We start from the raw sequence: 23,993 nt of genomic DNA, 5'->3' as shown, positions 1-23,993 counted from the left end.
GATCAGATGTATTGCCGTGAAATGAATAAACAATCGGGCTGAAAATAACGTTACTGTCCTCTTACCGTTCGCCGATGAGACTGGAGGAAAAATATTCCAATCTGCTAGATCCATTTCCTGTTTGTATGAGGCAATAAACGCCGAAATCATATTGATTATTGCGTTTCGAAAGCGATCCCATGCACTCAAGTGTTTGTCTGGATCCACGTAACAAGATATTACTGCCGGAGGGACTTCCTCGATGCACTGAGCGCCACTTCCGGTTTGGCTTGGAGTGTAACTCGCCGGACATCCACCAGGCGGCGGTATTGAGGCGTTGCAATATCAGACAGGGTCCAGCTGCAGTCCCGGAGGGAGGCTGGATGAATTATGAATGCCATGGCGAAAAAATTAAATATTGATCCCAAAAACCTGTTTATTCGTTGTTGGCGTTCAACGCATGGCGGGCAATAACGAATTATCACGTTGTTGGCGTCCAATGTGTTAAGTGAAAAACAGGACCTGTTTCTGAAAAAGAAGCCGAGTTTAAGCTTCAGCTTCGAGCTATCTATGTGAGATTTAAACGTATGGTTCTCGTCCACTATCATGCCTAGATATTTGTAGGAAGTAGGGATGCCCCGATCGATCGGCCACCGATCGTTATCGGCCGATACTCAGTATAAATATGCAATCTGTGAATTCCGATAATTAGTCATATTCGCCGATAGCGGAAACCGATCAAGCGAAGCTCTCACTCGCTGTCTGTCTCAGACACACAGGACCTGCAAACTGCCGCTGCTCCTCCTCCCTAGCCCCGCCCGCCCCGTGTAGAGTTTGTAAACAAAGAGGTGCGGCTCCTCTGCTCGAGTCTGTAGTGCACTGCATTCGACCTGCGCTAACGTTAGCTACCTAGCTATCGTTACTGTTTAAACAAAATTACCCAGTCAACTATTCACGTTTAGTAGGCATTGTCTAACGGTATTTAGCCGGCTAGCTACCGATAGCTCCTGATATCAACAAATGATCCAGAAAGTCTAGTAGTTCATGTTCATACCTCAGTTAGCTTGCGTTAGCTGACGTTCGTTTACTGTTCAAAACGAAATGTCCCATTGAACTAAAGTTCTGTCTTAACACTTTGGTTGCCTAAGGTTAAATTAATGATATACCATAGATTGCCAGCGCTATTTGTCTATGGAGAAAGTCCCCTTCTTTGCAGGGCTATAACTTTTTAAATTCTATTGCTACATTGCCATTATTAGGGCCCATTCAAAGTCCTATATGTATTGTTCATTGTGTAGCAACGTTAAACTTTTTCATTCACATATTCATAGTAAAGTATGGTCTAATGTATAAGTATGTTTTCATCTCTTTCTGCAGCTTTCTCCAGAACGTGATATATAGCCCCAAATGCATTATATTGATGATGAAATACAGTTTGATGGCAATCAGCGCGATATAAAAAATTCCAACTAGACGTACTTCTAGAAGTTACTACACGTCATCTGATGTTGACCGGATGGGCGAGGGGGCGTTTATAATTCCGTGGGCAGCGTTATACCAATCATCTAATGTGGGTCAAATGTTGATAATATCAGTTATTATCGAAGACGGTAACGTTACACGCTGAAACTCACCCCAGTCTCCGCGCGCCGTTGGGCGATCATCGTCGAGTAGAAATTTTATCATTATGGGATATATTATTACCCGGTCCATCTCCAGCTTGTATAATGGTATATACGTCCAAATCATGTTGTTTATCGAGTTATTGGCAATCGATCGCTATGTAGAGTGACGAGCTAGAGTCACGGGACATGTACCGAGTGGCCGGAAGCAATACGGACGTCTAGCAAAACCTCTAGTGCGCTTCCTGTTAAGCGCTTGCGCCGATCGGCCACCAGATGGCGCTCCTGAACCGCCAGAGAGCTCAGTGGGTCCTGCTGGTGGATCTCAGGCCAGCGGAGGGACATTATGAATCCGATCGCAGATTTTTGAAATATTGATATAAAGACGACGTACAGCGTCCCCCGGCAACTTTAGCATGGCCAGCAAAGACGTCTAAAGACGTCATCTAGCCGGCTAGCAGTAGCTACAGATAGCTCTTGATATCAATGTCTTATAACATTGATTTAATGCGTATTCGAGCTGAGGGCTTGCTGAATGTGAAATGACCAAAGCACTTAACGTTACCAATGGGGTCCCGCTGCAGCGCCGGAGAATCCTTTTTGGAGCTGGGCTACTAGAGTACACACAGACAGTGGAGCTGTTTGCAGATAGTGAGCATTTTGACTTGTTGCATGGTGGCGATGTCTCGCAGATAATACAAGTACAAGTCTAATTATATAATATATATATTTTATAAAAAAAAAAAAAAAAAAAATTTATATAAAATAATTTTTAATTTCTTTTTAATCAAAAACAATCGGTATCGGATCGGTATCGGCCGATATGGCTCACGACGATCGGTGATCGGTATCGGTGGCAAAAAACGTGATCGGGGCATCCCTAGTAGGAAGCAACCCTTTCGATGTCAGTCCCTCCAGCAGTAACAAGTGTGGGAAGATCAGCTGGGAGTCTCTTCCCATTTGAGAAGAGCATAAACTTTGATTTGCCAGCATTTAACACAAACTTAAGCTGGGTAAGATGTGACTGAACAATGTCAAAGGCAGATTGCATGAACTCCATCGTTTGCACACTGGGAGATGAGCAATAAATTACCGTGTCATCAGCATAGAAATGGTAAGCAGCATTAGACAGGTTGATACAAAGATCATTATATGGAGAACAGTAGTAGTGAAATTGTCCGTTTGGGATAATTTCAAGCTGAAAGAAAAGGAAAACTCTGTACAGTGTGTCTATTGTCAAATTTAACTAGCATTTAACATTCTTTTAACCACAATAGCGCTTCAGCATCCAGTCCACAGAGTGGAGCCGACACAAGGTAACGTTGTCATTAGCGTTTAACGTAAATCTATAATGTGTGATTGGTAGTTGAAATTATGGCTAGTAAAGAATGTGTTGTGACTCCCACCTCGTCTCAACTCATCGAGCCTAATCAGACGCGATTGGGAGCAGCTGGGTGCGCGTGGGGGCGCACGCGGAGGGAGAAGCACCGGCTGCATAAAGAGCCTGACAGCCCGTCGTTCAGTGCTTGTTCGTACTGATCACTTGTGGCTAGTTTTACCAAGAAGTCTATTTACAAGTCTAGCATTATTATTCCTCGTGTCTTTGACTAACCCAGTTTTATTACTTTGTTTTCCCTCAGTGTTTTGTTTCGTCTGTTTCTTTTGCTAACCGGTGTTGTCTTCTCCTCTCTCCTTCAAGGATACCCCCCGCGCTCGGATTAACACTGTTTCGCTCCCTGCGCGCACTCGCTCTCCCACTGGCGTCTCGGGACGCGCGGATGGACTTTATACTTGGATATTCCCCCACCCTCAGTTACCGGACTGGTTAGTACACGCAAAAGAACAACAGCCTGGCACATTAACATATTACACCACATTAGCTTTACATGTTAGACACACGCATCCACACACATAGGTTATTCTGTATTACACACCTCATTAACATTTCCCTGCTGGCATCCACACACTTCCCCCACTTAGGCCCCGTTAGGATAGTATTGTTTATTCCCCAGTTTTCTCCTGTTGTATATTTCTATTAAATCTGGTTTATTTATCATCTGCTTCCTGTGTCCGTCTGTCCCGGTACTGCCACATTTTACCACTTAGTTCGACCGTAACAGAATGTACGTTAACATTAATTATGGCTACATGTAATGGCTGGTTAAGAACGTTAATCAATATGGTGGCTAGTTATTATGTTAAGATATCTAAGTTGTTATCTAAGTTGCTCAAGAAAATAACTTCAAAGCAAAAGTTATTTCTTATCCGATTATTTGAATAATCCATGGAATAACGGGTAGCATCCTCGATTTTTCGATAACTTTGCTCTCTACCTCGCTCTCTATATTACAATACATAAAATTAATACCATCACACTAATACTACCAATGTAGTTAATACCGTAGTAGTCTAATAGTAGTCTAATATAGACATGTTTTGCATTTTCTCACGTATCTGCCTCATCATTCGCATCATTCGCTCTTATCCGTGTTCTTTTTTCTTGACGAGGATATCTTTTTTCACCTGTCTGAAGAAGTCCACCATCATCCCTGTACCCAAAAAATCTACGCCCGCTTGCCTCAACGACTACCGCCCTGTAGCTCTCACCTCCATAGCCATGAAGTGCTTTGAGAAGCTAGTGAAGGGCTACATCTGTTCCTCCCTCCCCATCAACCTGGACCCCCTGCAATTTGCATACCGCCCTAACAGATCCACGGAGGACGTCATAGCCCATGTGCTGCACACAGCAGCATCACACCTGGACAAGAGGCAGGGGAACTATGTGAGAATGCTGTTCATCGACTACAGCTCAGCATTCAATACCATAGTCCCCTCCAAACTCATAGCCAAGCTCAGGGACCTGGGCTTGAACTATGACCTCTGCCAGTGGGTCTTGGACTTCCTGACGGGCAGACCCCAGGTGGTAAGAGCAGGCAACTGCACCTCCTCATCCATCACGCTCAACATAGGGGCCCCCCAGGGCTGTGTTCTGAGCCCCCTCCTCTACTCCCTGTACACACATGACTGCGTGGCACAGCGGAACAACAACACAATCATCAAATTTGCTGATGACACAGTAGTGGTGGGCCTGATCTCTGCCAACGACGAGAGGGCCTACCTGGAAGAGGTAGAGAATCTGTCACAGTGGTGTCAGGAGAACTGCCTCTCCCTGAACGTCAGCAAAACAAAAGAGATGATTGTGGACTTCAGGAGGTCGGGGGTCAAGGACTACAGCCCCCTCAGCATCGACAGGGCACCGGTTGAGAGAGTGAACAGTTTCAAGTACCTCGGAGCCCACATATCCGAGGACTTGACATGGACCACACACATTGACAGTGTTGTGAAGAAGGCACGACAACGCCTCTACTTCCTCAGGCGCCTAAGGATGTTCCAAGTCAGTCAGAAGATCCTTAGGAACTTCTACTCATGTACAATAGAGAGCATCCTGACTGGCAACATCACCTCCTGGTTTGGGAATAGCACTGCACAAGACAGTAGCAGACTACAAAGAGTGACACGTTCAGCCGAACGCACAATTGGAGGGGGGCTTCCCACCCTCCAGAACATTTACAACAAGCGGTGCAGGCGGAAGGCTAAGAGAATCATCAAGGACTCCAGCCACCCGAACAACTGCCTCTTTGAACTGCTGCAGTCAGGCAAGCGATACCGGAGTCTTAAGGCGAGCACAGAAATACTCAGAAGAAGCTTCTATCCCCAGGCCATCAGGCTGCTCAACGAACAATAAACACTATGCAACAACCATCAAATGCACACAGCACACACCCACACCCACACACTCACTTAAACAAACAACACACTGCAGCACCCACTCTCCACACTTTAGATCACCTAAACACACTTTACACTTTATATTTATTGATAAAGGATTTGTACTACAACTCGTACACCTTACTGTAAATTGTACCTAAATTGTACCTCATCCCATTTCTGCTCTGCACTATATAGTATTGTATATTAGTACATTGCATAGTATATTGTATATTGTATGGTAACTCAGTTACTTCTATTCTGCATCGAACATTGTACATAATGTCTATACTGAACACTGTGACCTCTATTTTTACTTCTATTTTACATGCTATACTATTTTATTTCATACTTATCTTGTCTAGCACAGTCTCTGGAGCGTAACAGTAAGAAGCATTTTGTATAAAAGTATTCTGTACTTCTGTATGACAACTATTAACACTTTGACTGCCGGAAAACGCTTTAGAGCGTCATTCCCGGCCATGCTCAAGTTGCCGGAGGACGCTGTACAGCGTCCTTATATCAATATTTCAAAAATCTGCGATCGGATTCATATTTCCCCTCCGCTGGCCTGAGATCCACCAGGAGGACCCACTGAGCTCTCTGGCGGTTCAGGAGCGCCATCTGGTGGCCGATCGGCGCAATCGCCAAACAGGAAGTGCTATGGAGGTTGTGCTGGTCGACCATATTACTTCCGGGCACTCTGTTTGGCTCACGGGACTCGATCTCGACACAATACATAGTGATCGATTGCCAATAACTCGATAAACAACATGATTTGGACATATATACTATTATACAAGCTGGAAATGGACCCGATATTTCTACATACCATAATAGGTAAATGACTGTTCCACGCTCATCGCCCAACGGCACGAGGAGGACACGGTAAGATTCAGCGTTATTTTTGATCGTATTCCATATAAATTGTTATGATGAACATATCACCCACACTAGATGAATGATATAACGCTGCCCACGGAATTATAAACGATCCCCCGCCCATCCGGTCATCATCAGATCATACGTAGATCATTCTAGAGGTACGTCCAATTGAAATTTTTTATATCGCCCCGATTGCCATCAAACTGTATTTCATCATCAATATAATGCATTTGGGGCTATATATCACGTTCTGGAGAAAGCTGCAGAAAGAGATGAAAACATACTTATACATTAGACCATACTTTACTATGAATATGTGAATGAAAAAGTTTAACGTTGCTACACAATGAACAATACATATAGGACTTTGAATGGGCCCTAATAATGGCAATGTAGCAATAGAATTTAAAAAGTTATAGCCATGCAAAGAAGGGGTACTTCTCCATAGACAAATAGAGCCGGCAACCTATGGTATATAATGAATTTAACCCATGGCACCCAAAGTGTTAAAGAAACTTGAACTTGAAAGAAAACTTTTTTATAAGACTACATAAAGTAATCCAGTCAGGGAGGAGCGGAATGTCTAACTATAATAGAAACATAAGCAATACCAGTGCAATACAATGTCAAATACTTATTATTGCAACAGCATACTCATCAAACACTCATAGTTGTTTTGTTTGTTCTGCTGTTTTTAACCCACATTGTAAAGCATCTTTGAGCACGGTCAAAGGCACTATATAAATTTAATGTATTATTGTTATTACTCTGTCAAATAGACCCCCCCCCCCCCCCCCCACACACACACACACACACTTACAATAATGTGATCAAATATTAACTCCTACTTCCCCCCAAAAAAGGTTGTATATGGGACCATTTTGCTAGCGCTAGACTCAGATCTCTGTCAATGTAAACTGTTGAATGCATATCCTTACGAGTCAAATTCAATTTAGACTAGAATGTCAAAATGCTCTGCCGGAGGTGTCAGAGCTAACATGCACCAAATATAACTGCATGTGCTGCAGCGGCGCCAGTGCTGTGATTGGCCCGCCTCCCCCGTGCCGCTTGCCCCGTGCCTCGCGGTGAAGACGGCGTTGCTCTCCGGTAGAAGGGAGGTTGGCAAAGAAGGTCTGCAGATTATGTACAATTACAAAGATTTCAAGAGACGCCACAAAAATATAGTAAATGGTGCATTTATATAACTCTTTTATCCAAAGTGCTTTACAATTTGTTCCTCACATGATACCCATTCACTCACACATTCACACACCAACGGCAGTGGCAACCATGTAAGGTGCCAACCTGCTCAAGGACAGTTTGACACGCTACCCTTCCGATCACCAGACGACGCTCTATAAATGGCTGCTTTTTTATATAGCGCTTTTATCCAAAGCGCTTTACAATTTGTTACTCACATTTTACCCATTCACTCACACATTCACACACCGACGGCGGAGGCAACCATGCAAGGTGCCAACCTGCTCATCGGGAGCAATTAGAGGTTAAGTGTCTTGCTCAAGGACACATCGACACGCTGCCCGGGAGGAGCGGGAATAGAACCGGGAACCTCCGGATTGCCAGACGACTGCTCTACCTCCTGAGCCACTGTCGCCATAGCCAGAGCAACCATGCTGGACGTGTCAGAGTGCTGCCAAAATGGAACAACTTTCACATTGAATAACCTACCGGAGAAGAGAAGTGTGGAGACGCACCGAGGGATCAATACCCAGCGTCACCCTCCATTTCCTCACCTGGCTCTCTCCCCATATTACACACCAGGATACAGATTCTAATGATGATGACAAGGTGGTAATAATAGCTCTGATCAATGTTCTGACTGTCCACACATGCAGAGCTGTGAATGCTTGTACCTTTGTAACCCTCGCCAAGAAAATACCTGCGACACTAGGACACAAACACACACATTTACACACGCACACACACACACATACACGCACACACACACACACACACATCTACACGCACACACACATCTAAACACACACACACACAAGGAAAGGGAAGGGATTAGCTGTGACACCTGTGGCTGAGTGGCAGGTGAGTGGAACGGCTGTTCCCTTATTTCCATTTCATTTTCAAAACGTGTGTGAGTATGTGTGCATGTCATTATATGTGTGCCCTTACTTACCAAACCAAACCAACGCACGCACACACACACACACACACACACACACACACACACACACACACACACACACACACACACACACACACACACACACACACACACACACACACACACACACACACACACACACACACACACACACACACACACACACACACAAGGCTTGGGCGGTATGACGGTATTACGGTATACCAGGGTATTTAGAAATCCCGACGGTATTGAAAATCAATACCGTCAAAACCGTCAAAATCACAGATGCGCTTCAGTTTCTATTACAGTGAAACGGAGTTTTGAGTGTAGTGCACACACACGCCAGCAGAGGGCGAGACCAGTCCTCACTAGTGGAGCGAGTGTTCACGTTTTACGGTAATGTTGCGACAGTGCTGTGAAAATACTGTAAAGCGTTGTGACGAGAGTTGGTGTGTGTTGTTGTGGTGCACTGGTGGAGCAAGCAAATAATCCGTCTCTTATTATATGTGAACTAAAGAGTACAAGGTTTACACAACAGCCCCCACCCGCTTTTTTATTGTATTTGTACCGTCCTGTACTATCCGCTGTCAGCTGTTTATCTCTCTCTGTGAGCTTGATTAACTAGCGTTAGCTCACGTTAACTAGCGTTAGCTCTGCGGCTAATCTTAGATTACCCTGAACTAAATCAATGACTAGGTTATAAAGCATTCGAGTAGTTTTCACTGCACATAGAAGTAGCCAAACAGTGGGAGCATTTCGGGAGCATATGACCAAAACCCAGGCAATTTCGAGCCCTTAAGGAATCAAATAGTCTGCCATGGCTAGGCTACATGCTAACGCTAACGGTGCAGGCTTCTGACTACCATTCTAACGATGATTTGTTTACTTGGTAACGCGGGTTGCCCCCCCCCCCCCCCCCCGCCGCTGATGAAAATGAAAGTCATACCGTCATATACCGTATACCGGGGTATTATGTCATCAAGGTATGACGGTGTGAAAAAAATTATACCGCCCAAGCCTAACACACACACACACACATTATGTATCTTTGCCCTTGACCACAGTGCAGTTTGGGAGCATATAGGCCTAGCAGGTTCATTCCATTGGGTAGTTACAGTAGTTAACACTTTGAGTGCCAGCAGGGGGTGCACGATTTATCGCTTGAATGCCAGCCTTTTTGGACAGATTTTCCGATATTTCATGATTTTCGCGGAGCTATTTCTATATTCTATATTATGGCTATGTGTCTAATACGCCTGTCGCTTATCAATGACTTGCTTGCAGTAAACATGTATGAAACGGATAGTTTTTTCATCTGTACATTTCCGTTTTATACCGTTTAAAAGTGTTTGGAAATTACTAGGGAAAAAAAAGATTCCGTGATAATAGCTCTTTACTGGAATACACACAACACGTTGTCATTTTCCGGCTGATTTATGAATCGTTTTCAAATAAACGCTAGATTATCGATAGTATATGTGTACTTATGCACGCTAGAGAAGCGGGCTGAAAAATCTATTATCTATGCCCTGCCTGGCGCTAACGCCGCACACACACACACACACAAACATAGGGGACACGTTGAGATATATGTGAAAAATACATCTGATTACCCCAAGACTGGTAACATAGATTCCTTACCTCACATCAGATGTTCTGCAAAAAGATTATTCCAATTCCTGATCGCCATTCCAAATATCGATCGTGTTTATTGATCCAACGTTGGGTACTCGAAACACATATTCCACGCTGCTCTGAGGGTCCACAATGAATCCAATCGTCTCCGGTTACATGCCTGAGAAGTAAAATGAGGATTCCGGGGTTTTTTCCCCACATGCATTTCCATTGAGTCCAATCCAATGGGTGCATTACCATCCGGGAGACGATAGGGGGCGGTATTTTCCCTGTTCGAGCTCATAGACAGTCCCTATGATAACGTGAGGCTAGATTGATGAAAAATGAATGGATATCGCTAATAAAAGCAATAATTATATAAATAAATAACAAGATTTCTCGTCCCTGGCACTCAACGCATGGCATGAAATCACGAGATTTCTCGTGGCTGGCACGTGTTAAGAGTGAGTGCTGACTCAGCCTGGTCACACAGCCTCCAGCTCAATCTATTTACACTGCAGCTCAACCTGAACAAGCAATGCCTTTATTTCTTTCTCCCTTATCTCTCGATGCACAACTTTCAAAAAGTATTAAAAATATTTTCCTGAAGAGACAGTCCTACGGGTAGTTTTCAACGGCAAACATGATGGTCGTATCTGTTTCAAAATGCCACTGAAAGGCATCTTTCTTTGTCCAAATTCTACCTGGATTTAGAGGGAGGCATAGTAATTGTCAAGTCCTGCAGTGCTTTCAAGATTCTAGGTTCAGAGAGTCAGGAGTGTAATCCTTAAGTGCATGGTGCTCAGTTTCTGCAAACTCTTCTAATGTGTGCGCTCTAACGAATGAAAGACAAAATTCGGTTAAATATGACGTTTTGTGTCTACCACCGTTTCAATATTGGTTAGGATTTGGAATATCTTTTAGTGCATGCCAGGCTTATGTCCCATTCAAATATATTTTTGTTAGCTGGAAAGACAGAACATATTATTCAAAACCTGTAAATACAATCCATAGATGATGTTTATGAATACCATATATGACATGTAGATAATTATATAAAATTATATTCATCGACTACAGCTCAGCATTCAATACCATAGTCCCCTCCAAACTCGTAGCCAAGCTCAGGGACCTGGGCTTGAACTATGACCTCTGCCAGTGGGTCTTGGACTTCCTTACAGTAAGACCCCAGGTGGTGAGAGCAGGCAACTGCACCTCCTCATCCATCATTCTCAACACAGGGGCCCCCCAGGGCTGTGTTCTGAGCCCCCTCCTCTAGTCGCGGTACACACATGACTGTGTGGCACAGCGGAACAACAACACAATTATCAAGTTTGCTAACGACACAGTCGTGGTGGGCCTGATTTCTGCAAACGACAAGAGGGCCTACCTGGAAGAGGTAGAGGACCTGGCACGATGGTGTCAGGAGAACAGCCTCTCCCTGAACGTCAGCAAAATGAAAGAGATGATTGTGGACTTTAGGAGGTCAGGAGCCAGGGACTACAGCCCCCTCAGCATCAATTCGACGGGGCACCGGTCGAGAGAGTGAACAGTTTTAAGTACCTCGGAGTCCACATATCCGAGGACTTGACATGGACCACACACATTGACAGTGTAGTGAAGAAGGCACGACAACGCATCTACTTCCTTAGGCACCTAAGGAAGTTCAAAGTGAGTCAGAAGATCCTCAAGAACTTCTACTCGTGCACAATAGAGAGCATCCTGACTGGTAACATCACCTCCTGGTTTGGGAATAGCACCACACAAGACCGCAGCAGACTACAGAGAGTGGCCCGTTCGCGTGGTGGCCCGTTCGCGTGAATACTTTACCCAAGGCAGTTGTCCTTCCGCGTTCGGTTTGCGCGCCCTGATTGGCCTCTCAGCGCTCGCTCCTAACTTTCAGAACTTCTCTCAGTTCCACAAGTCCATCACATCAGCTACCTACCTGCATCAATATACTACTAACTATCAACTAACTCGCTACCGCCGTGCATCAATATACTAACTAACTAGCACATCAATGCACTAACTACTACCGCCGTGCATCAATATACTGCAGTGCTACCGCCGTGCATCAATATACTGCTACCGCCGTTTATGTCTAATAAACTAGACTAAATATAGCCTATAGAACAGATTTTTACAGCCTTACGTTAATATAGAGATGAAAACAATACGTTATTTATATTGATGTGATGCCGATTGATATGAATAGCGCGTTACGTTAATATATATATATTTTTTTTATATTTTTTTTATTATTGCAAAACAAAAATTATTAAAAGTCAGTACTCAACACATAATGCATAATGAAACTAACAGTCAAGGTGGTTAAAATTACATGCAAGTACAGAAACAAGACAAAAAAAAAAGTCTATAATAATTTTTTAACCGTATACAGTGTATATCCAGCAAAATTAACAATTATACAAATGCTTATATAGGACATACCCCTAATACCTATTTTCTAAAACCCTACACACATATGCTCCAGCTCGAACCCCCCCCTCCCGGACCCCTCCTTGGATAGTACCTCCATTATCCCTCACTCCTAACCAGACACTACCATTATAAGCTAGCTTTTATTCTCTCCACCACTTCTACCCACATTGACATTTTGGATTAGTTGAGACCCAGAATTCTTGCTGTAGATATTTCTTGATATATCACATCGAGATATGTAAGAGACCAAACTTTCCGGCACATTTTTTCCGGTTGAAACCAGCGTGATGCGATCAGTTTTTTAGCTACTGTGATACCCGATAAGACCAATCTCTTTAGCTGTGGATTTACTGCAAACTCAAAAACATCATTTAAAAGCAATACAGAGGGGTGTACTGGTATATTCCAAGATACGAGTTTTGATAATTGATGGGTCACATCTTTCCAGAATGCCTTAACTGGTGGGCAGTCCCAATACATGTGCATAAATGTCCCTTCGTCTCCATTTGTACATTGGGAGCATTTTGAGTCCTGTTTCAAGCCCATTCTGTTCATTCTTATAGGAGTCAAGTATGTCCTGTGAATATAGTTAAGATTGATTTGTTGATGGTCCGGGTTTCTTGATGTAAGACGGACATTTGCCCATGCTTCTTGCCAATCAAAGTCACTTTCCAGGTCTGGAATATCCCTCCTCCAGACAGTGTCTAGTTGAAGGGTTTCATACGAGGACGTTAGTAATTGATAATAAAAACCTGATACAAAACCTCCCAATGTTTCTCTTTCATAGAAAAATTTGTGGTATCTGTGGTGTTCAACTGGTATGTGTAATGGAACACCGTGAGACTTCAAACATAGGCGTAACTGTATGTAAAAAAGCCATGTGGACTCGGTGAGGTTAAACTTTGTGCATATTTCTCCATAACTACAGAAGCCCTGGTTATTAAAAATATCCCCTAATGAGTGTATGCCTTGCTCTTCCCATATAGGGAATCTTATAGGACGTTTTCCCATTAAGAGTGCATTGTTATTGAATATGGGAGTGTGATTATGCCATTTTTGAGGGCTAGGATATTTTTTTTGTGTGTTACGTTAATATCTGAGATGAAAACACTACGTTATTTATATTGATGTGATGCCGATTGATATGAATAGCGCGTTACGTTAATATCTGAGATGAAAACACTACGTTATTTATATTGATGTGATGCCGATTGATATGAAGAGATGAAAACACGACGTTATTTATATTGATGTGATGCCGATTGATATGAATAGCGCGTTACGTTAATATCTGAGATGAAAACACTACGTTATTTATATTGATGTGATGCCGATTGATATGAAGAGATGAAAACACTACGTTATTTATATTGATGTGATGCCGATTGATATGAATAGTGCGTTACGTTAATATAGAGAGATGAAAACACTACGTTATTTATATTGATGTGATGTCGATTGATATGAAAACAATACGAGGAAATGGGCGAGGACTTGGGCTATGGAACTGAAAGCTAGGCGCAACGCGATTGGGCGCTGAGAGGCCAATCAGGGCGCGTAAACCGAACGCGGAAGGACAACTGCCTTGGGTAAAGTATTCATGCGGCCCGTTCAGCCGAGCGCACAATTGGAGGTGGGCTTCCCACTCTACAGGACATTTATAACAAGCGTTGCTGGGCCAAGGCTGAGAGAATTTTCAAAGACTCTAGTCACCCAAACAACTGCCTCTTTGAACTGCTGCGGTCAGGCAAGTGCTATACCGGAGTCTCATGGCCAGTACAGAGAGACTCAGAAGGAGCTTCTATCCCCAAGCCATCAGGATGCTCAATGACAATGACACTATGTAACAATCATCTACACTCACTGCACACACATCCACATGTACTGGATTGTTCAATACTCAGAGTAGTCGTCCGGTCCAGGGTCAGTACACAAGGGGGTTTCTCAGCCAGTCTAGGGTCCAGTACACAATGAACACCTTCTCGCCTTCACCTCTCCTCTCACTACCTCTCACCTCACAAAACTCTGAATATAACAATCTCTCTCAATGCAACAACTCCAACCTCCCTTCCACTCAACTCAACTATCTCTATCCTAGTGCATTTGTAGTGTGTTTGTCTGGGGTGTGTGCGTGTGAGATGTGGGTGAACTAATGATGCACAGGTGTGTTCTATCAGTACTAATTGTTTCCACTCCTTCCATGGCAGAAATATCTCCCGTCCACATATCCATGAGAGGGGGGGGGGGGTTATATCTGCCACAATACATACATACATACATTAGGGCTGACCCCTATTAGTCGATTAGTCGACTAATCGGTCTAAAGGAGCCGTAGTCGACTGCCAACCTCTTAGTCGAATACAAAAAATTAAATAAAAACATACATACATACATACATACATACATACATACATACATACATACATACATACATACATACATACATACATACATACATACATACATACATGCATAATACAGTATGGAGATAGATACATACATACATGTACATTAGAGCTGCCGCGGTATTGATTATTTCCTTATCGCACAAATTTGCAAAATATTTCCTACTGCCGCGGTTTTTACCGCACGCACACACAAAAAAAAAAAAAAAGTTTGAATGCATTTTTTTTTTTTAGTAGTAGTCTACTCTTTATAGCATATAGCCTATAGCCTGCCTCTAGTCTAAATGTCTATCTTTAGAGGATGACTTTGCAGCATGAATATTGTTTGGGATTCGGCAAGCACGCATTAGTTATTGAAAGTGAAACACGGATGCGCAGTTCACTCGGCACCCCCCCGACCCTTTCTTATTATTATTACTATAAAGTTACTACTTTATAATAAAGGCATTCGTTTTGTGGCATTGACATTATATAGTTATGCGTTCAATAACATCAGCGTATTTACCGGACCATAGTAAGCAATACTCTATTCATATCTCAGTTCCTTTCTTTGCTCAGAGCGTGCTGACTGCTGAGTTGTCCCATTCTGCGGTCTGTTAATAACGTTTTCAATCAGACAAGTGTATAGAACGAAGGGCTTTTATTATAACATTCGTTGCAGACAGTAAAATCATTATGTCTCGTTTAGTACTCCTGAAGAGCGATGATAGTCCACTCCGGCGGAGAGTTAAAGCTAACGTTATTAGCTGTTGTGATGAACTGACATTCAGGACGTAAAAACGTGTGACGCGTCTCTCTTCTGACCAATCAGTGGTCTGCAATGTTTCACGTGACTTTTCTGGTACCCAATAGGGTCGCTTGGAACCTCGATAGACGAGTAGGGTATATCTGCAGAGCCGCAAGCCCAACGAGAGGAGGGTAAATTATTCTTATTATTATAAAAACCAGCGGTGACGCGGTATTCAGCCTACTCTGCGGTGGCCGTGATGTAACAGCGATACCGCGGTAATGCGGTAATCGCGGCAGCTCTAATGTACATACTTACATACATGTACACATGACATACTTACATACACATACCCATACAGACATACATACATATATGCATACATACATACATACATGTTACGATTAGTATGCTTCTTCGGCATGGTGATGAACCCAGGTGGCAGAGTATAATGAGACAGAAGTCGACGTGGTGATGAACAGTTTACTTCACAAGACAAAAACACGACTGACATACAAAGGTAACATTTAGCAATGATCGCGCACAGGAGGGCAGGACAGACAACACTAATATACACAGACTAATTGACAAGACACTGATAGACACAGAGGGTAATTACTGTACAAACAGGACACAGGTGTGATAGACAGAACCAACCGAACACAGAGTACACTGGGAAAACAATAACAATTAAACAACTAGACTAACACATATTTACAAACCACAGACAGGGGAACACAAGACTAACACAGTGGAGACAACAACAACAACAAAAACAACACAGATAATACACATAACAAACACAACTGACAATAAACAATAATGAGTTGGTGTGTGAGCTGATGCCAGATCTGCATCAGCCCACCGGTTGGCAATGTTATGTTCTGAGGGTTATTGATGGGGGGTTGTGAATGTGAATGTCTGGGTCCTGGTCCCACAGGACCAGGACCGGAGGAAGTGTTACACATACATACATACATACATACATACATACATACATACATACATACATACATACATACATACATACATACATACATACATACATACATACATACATACATACATACATACATACATGCATACATACATACATGCAGGGGAGGAAATTAGGCCACTTTACTCGCCAAATGCGAGTATTTTTTACGTTTGGCGAGTGATTCATGAAGACCACTCGCCAGTCTGGCGAGTATACAAAAAAATAAAACATTCTGCAATCACTGCACTGGCAAACGGTGCGCGTCTTCTGAGTGTTCGCTTTAGTTGACAGTGCCACGAGAGCACTGCACAAGACCACCCGCGGACATATAATGTTTAATAAACGCTTGCGCAGTACTGGCCAACCCGCGGACATATAATAATAAAAGTCCCGCGGTACTACTAGGCTAGCCATCAGGAGCACTCGCAAACAGATAACGTTAAACACAGCAGAATATGGAAAACAGACAGACTGACCAACGAGGAACTGCATCCAACCCTAGTACAACCATTGAGTATAAGTTACTAAGGACACATTTAAATCACAGAGGTGTAATGTTGTCTACTGGAACTGTATACAGTGGTTAGCTTCTAGTTAGCGTTTTAGATAGCTGCTTGCTAGCTAACGTTAGCCCCGTGTGCTCAAAGCAGCCAGCTAGGTGTATATCTGTTATGACTATAATGTTTCCAAAAAAGCACCGGACTACGACGTAAGTTTTGGCCTTTTATTTCATGCTCAAAAGCCCCTGGCTTGCACATCGCAGTCACGAAAGGGGCTAGCTAAGCTCAACCAGTGCACTGTCCACAACGTCAACAGCACACCTCCAATGTACAGCCCTCACCCAACCCCACCCCACCCAACCAACCTCCTCCAATGTACAGTTTCTACGCCAAATGTATATACACTCCTTTTCTGGACACTTTTGTATCACAAACAGTACTGTATTTGCAAATCTGATATGTCATAAATGTATAGATGTAGCAGTACTGTCTATCTGTATGTCATGTATGTCATATATGTTATGATGAATTGAAAATGGGGGACCCTGATGTAAACAAGACGAACGTCTTTCTCTGGTCTGCATCCCCTTAACAATTGTATGTATTGAGCTGTACTGTACTGTACCCATTCTGCAAATCTGTTAATAAACTTTTCAATCAATCAATCAAACACCAACCCAACTGACGTTACCACAACACTTGACGGTACTTCACAGCACTGTCGTAAGACCACCGTGCTGTCTTAAAGGCACAGTGTGCCTACCCAGATGCATACACAACATTGACGCGGCTTGACATACAAAGAAGTAATTATCACAATTAGCGATTTTTTTTGTCTGGTAAAAAATCTGTTTGGCTGGTAAAAAAAATCAGATACTCGCCAGTTGGCTGGTAAGCCAAAAAGTTAGTTTCCTCCCCTGCATACATGTTACGATTAGTATGCTTCTTCGGCATGGTGATGAACCCAGGTGGCAGAGTAGAGACAGAAGTCGACGTGGTGATGAACAGTTTACTTCACAAGACAAAAACACGACTGACATACAAAGGTAACATTTAGCAATGATCGCGCACAGGAGGGCAGGACAGACAACACTAATATACACAGACTAATTGACAAGACACTGATAGACACAGAGGGTAATTACAAACAGGACACAGGTGTGATAGACAGAACCAACCGAACACAGAGTACACTGGGAAAACAATAACAATTAAACAACTAGACTAACACATATTTACAAACCACAGACAGGGGAACACAAGACTAACACAGTGGAGACAACAACACCAACAACAACAACAACACAGATAATACACATAACAAACACAACTGACAATAAACAATAATGAGTTGGTGTGTGAGCTGATGCCAGATCTGCATCAGCCCACCGGTTGGCAATGTTATGTTCTGAGGGTTATTGATGGGGGGTTGTGAACAGGGACCGAAACTAAAGCCCGCCGCCCGCCAGGGGCGGGCTGTTTTTACCTTTGGCGCATGACACTTAGAGGGCTGCCCGCCGTGTGGCGTGTAGACGTGTAGTTCATAACTTCATAACGATACTCTTGTGCGAGTACAGATTATAGCCGCTCGTCTTTTTTTTCTCCGCCGCGAGATCGTTAAAAAACTACAAGTCCCACATCGCACTAGGTCCAATCACAGTAGAGTGACGTGACTGGTTTCATGAGAAAAAAAGCAAATGACCAATCGGAAGCTATCTGGCTTGTTTACTTCATCTGCTCTAGTCTATATCGGACCTCCAAGAGCTAACGTTACTGTTTAAACAATGACCCAGTCAACTATTCACTTTTAGTTTAATACATGACGAGGCATTGTCTAACGGTATCTAGCTGGCTAGCTACTGATAGCTGCTGATATCAACAAATGCTCCAGCAATAGTCTACTCGAGTGCATAATACCTCCGGTCCCTCGTTAGCTAGCTTAGCTAGCTCACGTTGATCCATATGTCCCAGTAAACTAAATTGTCTTAACGTTATCTACCGGGCTAGCAGTAGCTACAGATAGCTCCTGATATCAATGTCTTATAACATTGATTGAATGCGTATTCTAGCTGAGGGCATGTTGAATGTGATTTGACAAAAGAACGGTAACGTTATAAATAGGTCCAGCTGCATCGCCGGAGAATCCTTGCATGCTGAATGTAGGGTCTAGCTGAATATAGGGTCTAGCTGCAGGGCCGGAGAATCCTTGCTGGAGCTGGAGACTACTCAAGTATACACACAGACAGTGGAGCTGTTTGCAGATAGCAAGCATTTTGACTTATTGCGTGGTGGCGATGTCTCGCAGATAATACAACTACAAGTATGATTATATAATATATATTTTATTTAAAAAAAATTTTAATATAAAATATATATATATATTTTTTTAATCAAAAAAAATTTGGCAGGTAAGAAATATGCTTGGCGGGTAGACTCTTCCCATCTACCCGCCACTGGCCGGTGAGTCAAAAAGTTAATTTCGCTCCCTGGTTGTGAATGTGAATGTCTGGGTCCTGGTCCCACAGGACCAGGACCGGAGGAAGTGTTACACATACATACATACATACATACATACATACATACATACATACATACATACATACATACATACATACATACATACATACATACATACATACATACATACATACATACATACATGAACACACACAGATAGACAGACGACATGCATACATACATATACACATACAGTACATACATATATACAGACAGTTAGACATATGCACGTACATACATATACATATTACATACATACATAAAGGTATACACAAACTGGCAGTCAGTCACATAACATAAAACATACACATACACATACACACTCACACACTGAAAATTAAATGGCATATGCACTGCTTGTGAGTACACATTTATAAAGGTATACACACACACGTCACACATACATAAAGATGTGCACACAATCAGAGATAAACATACAGAAATATGGACATCCATGTTTGCCCCTCCTCACACACACACACACACACACACGCACACACACACAGACAGTGTTTTATGACCATATTGTTCCTACTTATCCATAAATCTCCAGAATTATATAGTGAGTGACACATGTTGACTCTCTCCCTCCACCAACAACAGCTCATTCGGGCTCAGCTGTCACTGTTTGCTTTAAATCACAGCCATTTGTCTAATCAAGCTTAAAAGAAAAAAAGAAAAAGGGCCTTCAGACTGGTCGGCAAAATCACCTTTTTATACTCCCTTCAGAAACAGACACTACGTCGGTGATGTTGGTGAAATAATGGATTCACACACTTGCACAAGTTATTATCATAATCATAATAATAATTTCTTTCTATATTGATTTATATCACAATATGTATGCAAAATCACATGGTAATATAAAGTGAGATCTCCAACCAAAACTCAAATTTAAAATCATATTTCTTCAAATATTTCAGACCGTGTGTGCTTATTACAATTTATTTAGAGACGACAGAATTGTGTACTTATATCACAATATCACAATTTCATCACAATATGATCCCATTGAAAAAACTGTAATCGATAATTTAATAATTAATAATTTCCCAGCTCTAGTCTCTCTCTCATACACACACATACACATACACACACACACACACACACACACACACACACACACACACACACACACACACAGTGCTCCCTGTGCATACGTAATGTAGTGAGAAAGATGCCTAGGTTTAGGATGGAGGGAGGGGAGGAGAGAGGGATAGAGAGGGGACAATGGAAAGAGGAGCAAGACAGGGAGTGGTCGTTCAAGGCCAAGGATACACTCCAACTCCACAACCCCATGACACAACACGCCTGCATCACACACACACACACACACACACACACACACACTCACACACACACACACACACACACACACACACACACACACACACACACACACACACACACACAAGGTCAGAAGGGGGGTCCCGATCAATAAGGGCTCATGTTGATAGGAGTGGAGAGGAGAGGATTAGAGTGGAGAGGATTAGAGTGGAGTGGAGTGGAGTGGAGTGGAGTGGAGTGGAGTGGAGTGGAGTGGAGAGGAGAGGAGAGGAGAAGAGGGGAGAGAAGAGGAGAGGAGGGGAGAGGAGAGGAGAGGAGAGGAGAGGAGAGGAGAGGAGAGGAGAGGAGAGGAGAGGAGAGGAGAGGAGAGGAGAAGATGGGAGAGGGAGAGGAGAGGAGAGGAGAAGAGGGGAGAGAAGAGGAGAGGAGGGGAGAGGAGAGGAGAGGAGAGGAGAGGAGAGGAGAGGAGAGGAGAGGAGAGGAGAGGAGAGGAGAGGAGAGGAGAGGAGAGGAGAGGAGAGGAGAGGAGAAGATGGGAGAGGAGGTCCTACCTTGACACTTTAGTGGCATTCAATCTCCTCTTGCAGCATGACCTGCATCATTGACACACACAGTACAGCCATGGATCATATGTTAACAGGCCTAGAAGATGAGAGTGAGAGAGAGAGAGAGAGAGAGAGAGAGAGAGAGAGAGAGAGAGAGAGAGAGAGAGAGAGAGAGAGAGAGAGAGCGAGAGAGAGCGAGAGAGATTGGGTGTGAGAGAGAGATTGGGTGTGAGAGAGGGGAGGGAGGCAAGCATATCTTGACAAACTCATTTGTCAATGCACGACTATCTCCTAGTAATCGGAGTCTTCAATTCACCCTAAAAGCACTTGCAGCAAAGTTTTGTTTTTTGAGATATCAGGGAGCAGAAAATGTTAGCATGTGTTAGCATCATGCTAAGCATGCTACTAGTGTCCCTTTTATGACTCCACAAAAGCAGCACCTTATGCATTGTTTATGGAGCAGTGCCACATTTTACATCCAGGTGACATCATGTGAAGGTTCCCTCTCTGATTCAAGAGAGAGTGGTGCATGTTGTTCACAGTCGGGGAAAACATTATCTTGATTAATGAGTCTCTAAACGCATGAACTGGGTCAACTAGTCTCTGAGACTCTAAAGGCCCTCCCATAGTCGAGCAGACTGTACACAGAGCAGACTCCGCGGAGGTCCGCGCGGACTCTTTGAGCTTTTGATCTCAGCGGACGTCCGCGCGTCAAGGCCCTCAGAAGCCAAAGACACTGGACAGGGGGGAGAGAGAGAGAGAGAGAGAGAGAGAGAGAGAGAGAGAGAGAGAGAGAGAGAGAGAGAGAGAGAGAGAGAGAGAGAGAGAGAGAGAGAGAGAGAGAGGAAGACAAACCGAGAGTGAGCAAAGGATGAAATAGAGAGAGAGGCAGAGAGAGAGAGAGAGAGAGAGAGAGAGAGAGAGAGAGAGAGAGAGAGAGAGAGAGAGAGAGAGAGAGAGAGAGAGAGAGAGAGTTTTCTTAACAGGTGATTATCATTGATGGTTGAAAGCAAGCAACACAGCACTGAAAAAATAAGCCGCATTTCAGAGGATGCTGATTATGTTCACAGGATACACTGCCCTTTCTGTTATAACTTATCCACAATTATCTCTGATAGGCATAATATGGCACCATTCCTGTGTCAACGATTGTCTCAGTCCGAAAGAAACTATTTGCTAATGCTATTAGGTTGAGGTAGAGAGAGACAGTTTACTAGTTGATTAATTTTGAATGCTGGTATGTTGAGGTGGTCCATTATCAAATGGCGACCTGAAGAGGAGAGGAGAGGAGAGGAGACAGTAGAGGAGAGAGAGGGCTATGTAGACTTGTACAGTTCATATCATGGTACATAGGATAATGTGACACACTGATGCATCCGCTCATAACCATTGCTAGCTATAGACAATCTCATTGCCTGAAAATACATCCATCTCACATTATGGCAGCTGAGTCTATTATGACTATAGCATAGGCCTACACAGTCTGTATGATTCATGATTCACAACCAGATGGTTATAAATCTGTAACATATAATACAAAATATTGTGTTACAGGCTACAGTAGACAGCACTGATGCTACAATATTGTTATTGTGCCACAATGGCAGCATTCTGATATAATGTGCACACTTCAGAACGGGGAGATCTGGACATTACTATTATTCCTGTATTTCTTTTTTCCTATTTACATAGGACGCTAACTACGGTACTCACCCCGCACCATTGTCCTCATATCTGGGCTGTAGATAGTCTACGCTACTAGCTATACATGGATGATACAGCCATTGACAAATGCAAAATCAAACCACCCCATTCTTACCGTAGTAGTGTATCTTCTTTTGGTGACCATTGGTGAGGTCTGCTAATGCGCACCGTATCGATGTATCCACGCTATCAATCTGCGTAATACAATGAGGTTCCCTACGTGGATCGCTCTATCTCCAACTCGGTGACAGGCAGCGGAGAGATAGTGCAGCGTGTCTGTACCACAGAGCTGTTCCTATAATAATCAAATCAGATCCGAAGACATAGACCTATCACAGGCTAAAACGCGTTATGGACACCGTCCACTACTCGGGGATTGATAGAATCAGGGGGACGTCATGTGTTTGTTTTGGTAGAATGAAGTGGTCCACGCCACACCGCCACTTAAATAATATTAAATAACAATCTCTCATTTAATTCAACTACACACGTAGGCCTGAAACAGTGCATATTTTATGATATTGCAGCAGGAGTGTGAATTGCGTCATGCGTATGGCGTTCATTTCAACCACATACATTGGAAATGTCTCTTTTGTAAGAACTTAAAGGCCTACATTTGTCATCTAATGTATGTATGAAAATAATATTTTGGGTTCGTGTAATACCCGTTGTTGTCATTCACTTGATAACGTTTTATGCTTTAGAACCGAGTTGCCTGACTTTCTCTATTCTTTGTCTGTAAACAGAGAGCATAGTTTACAGAAACTAACAGTAGGTCATTCTAATTAAGTGGTCCATTATAGACTAATTTAATTTGTATAGACTGCCACCTACTGGATTGAGTTGAATATGTCAGGATGAAACTCTACAGAAATGACAGGATCGGGGTTCTGCAAC

The 23,993-nt window shown here is 43.1% G+C and overlaps 1 protein-coding gene across 2 annotated transcripts in view; it reads right to left on the bottom strand.

The window, feature by feature from the left end:
- tex2 (testis expressed 2) overlaps positions 1 to 23,386 on the bottom strand; it is a 156,066-nt gene extending 132,680 nt beyond the window's left edge. For both annotated transcript variants that reach the window (XM_084328553.1, XM_084328554.1), the window contains exons 1-2: positions 23,212 to 23,386; positions 21,399 to 21,489 (exon numbers count right to left, since the gene is read on the bottom strand). The gene's annotated coding sequence lies outside the window, so the exon portion shown is untranslated. The remainder of the gene's footprint in view (positions 1 to 21,398; positions 21,490 to 23,211) is intronic.
- Positions 23,387 to 23,993: the final 607 nt, after the last annotated feature.

This window comes from Notolepis coatsorum (assembly GCF_963971535.1).
Source record: "Notolepis coatsorum genome assembly, chromosome: 14".
Taxonomy (NCBI): Eukaryota; Metazoa; Chordata; class Actinopteri; order Aulopiformes; family Paralepididae; genus Notolepis; species Notolepis coatsorum.
The sequence above is the reverse complement of the archived record's forward strand: the minus strand, read 5'-3'. Positions and strand labels throughout refer to the sequence as shown.